Source organism: Camelina sativa, chromosome 14, assembly GCF_000633955.1.
Source record: "Camelina sativa cultivar DH55 chromosome 14, Cs, whole genome shotgun sequence".
In the NCBI taxonomy this organism is placed as follows: domain Eukaryota; kingdom Viridiplantae; phylum Streptophyta; class Magnoliopsida; order Brassicales; family Brassicaceae; genus Camelina; species Camelina sativa.
Window position 1 is genome coordinate 30,480,113 of NC_025698.1, and position 2,032 is coordinate 30,482,144.

General features: G+C 34.4%; 1 protein-coding gene and 1 long non-coding RNA gene across 4 annotated transcripts in view; one reads left to right on the forward strand and one right to left on the reverse strand.

Moving 5' to 3' along the window:
* The window catches only part of LOC104742946, a 3,031-nt gene extending 1,609 nt beyond the window's left edge, over positions 1-1,422 (reverse strand). The window contains exon 1 of one of the 2 annotated variants that reach the window (XR_002035035.1): positions 973-1,422. This is a non-coding gene — a long non-coding RNA (uncharacterized LOC104742946). Of the gene's footprint in view, positions 1-127; positions 578-972 lie in introns of those variants that run through there. The other variant, XR_760587.2, reaches the window with a different exon arrangement.
* The window catches only part of LOC104742947 (DNA-directed RNA polymerases II, IV and V subunit 8B), an 8,015-nt gene continuing 7,706 nt past the window's right edge, over positions 1,724-2,032 (forward strand). Inside the window, exon 1 of one of the 2 annotated variants that reach the window (XM_010464034.2) lies at positions 1,724-1,829. The gene's annotated coding sequence lies outside the window, so the exon portion shown is untranslated. Of the gene's footprint in view, positions 1,872-2,032 lie in introns of both variants that reach the window. The other variant, XM_010464035.2, reaches the window with a different exon arrangement.

Here is a 2,032-nt window from a genome sequence, read left to right on the forward strand (position 1 = left end):
GAATCAGAATCAATCACAACCTTTTCGAGATCAAACTACAGACACAATATTGCAGATTCATAGCAGTTAAAGAGCAATCTAATCAGAAATAGATGACACAACAAAAGTGAAGATAGAAAATTTTCACCTTCAAGACCTTGAGCTTCATGTTCCCGTAGACGAGACCCAAGCCAAAAGCCGAAGCTCGAGCCACCTGATCAATCAAAGCGAAAAAAAAACTCATTGAATCACACAAACACTTAAAAGAAAACGAATCAGGGCTGTTATTTTCCTAAGGCTTGCTCTGTTAGCTAATTTTCTAACAAACATCACATAACCCTAATTTGCGATCCAAAATCAAAGAACCCTAATCATAAAACACTAATCACGAATCCAAACCCTTCCTCTGATTCCAGATCAATCAATTCCAAACTCTTCCTTCTCATTCCAAATTCTCATTCCAAATTCCTTTGTCGTTTCAGCATATCGGGAGAGAAAGAGAGAGAGGAAAGGAGGATTATTTTTTTGTTTTGTATTATTATGTTCGGCCAACAGAAACACGACACGTATCGTCTTTTATAACACAATCGGGTATACTATATAAGGGGCTCTCTTAAGTTTTTTTTTTTTACTTCTGATTTATTTTTTTTGATTCAAAACCCTTAAAACTNGCTAACAAAGGAGCAAAGCAGCATTCTGCAATTCACAGCTTTGACTAAAGAGAGCTTTAAAATGATGGGAACACAATAACGTATCAGGCCAACAAACAAAACTTTGCTCACTCGCTCGAGTTATGTGTAGCCACCAAACTCGAAATATCAAGTCACCAAATTCAAATGTCACAATCAACAGATGATGAACAAAAAGAATCAGAATCAATCACAACCTTTTCGAGATCAAACTACAGACACAATATTGCAGATTCATAGCAGTTAAAGAGCAATCTAATCAGAAATAGATGACACAACAAAAGTGAAGATAGAAAATTTTCACCTTCAAGACCTTGAGCTTCATGTTCCCGTAGACGAGACCCAAGCCAAAAGCCGAAGCTCGAGCCACCTGATCAATCAAAGCGAAAAAAAAACTCATTGAATCACACAAACACTTAAAAGAAAACGAATCAGGGCTGTTATTTTCCTAAGGCTTGCTCTGTTAGCTAATTTTCTAACAAACATCACATAACCCTAATTTGCGATCCAAAATCAAAGAACCCTAATCATAAAACACTAATCACGAATCCAAACCCTTCCTCTGATTCCAGATCAATCAATTCCAAACTCTTCCTTCTCATTCCAAATTCTCATTCCAAATTCCTTTGTCGTTTCAGCATATCGGGAGAGAAAGAGAGAGAGGAAAGGAGGATTATTTTTTTGTTTTGTATTATTATGTTCGGCCAACAGAAACACGACACGTATCGTCTTTTATAACACAATCGGGTATACTATATAAGGGGCTCTCTTAAGTTTTTTTTTTTTACTTCTGATTTATTTTTTTTGATTCAAAACCCTTAAAACTCTTCTAAGAGCTTACCGATAAAGAAGGTGTAAAGGCAACAAACTAATATTTTACCTTTTGTTAATAGAGAAGCCTTTTTACATATTATGCCAATCTCAAGAATTGAATTTAGTTTGATCAAGTAAATTTAACGGTCGTGATTAGTTTTATATACGGTTACGAGAGCTAAATTTTAATAGTGGGCCTCATTGCAAGCCCATTATAAATGGGAGGGGGGAGGGGCTTTAGGGACTTAATGACCTTAATTCTCTCTAATTCTCTCTCTCAATTTTTTCTTTTGTAAGAAAGTCTTTTACCTTTTTGTTCTCAAGCTTTCCTCAACTCTCAAACTCCAGGTTCGGAAATATTTTACGTTTCTCTGCGATTGGTTCTTGTAGGTAGATTTCAGATTTCGGCTTCTTAATTCCACTAGCTGTTCATATATAGCTGTTGTTTGCTTTGGTGCTCGAATCGTTTTTTTTTTTTTTTTTTTTTTTTTTTTTTTTTTTTTTTTTTTTTTTTTTTTTTTTTTTTTTTTTTTTTTTTTTTTTTTTTTTTT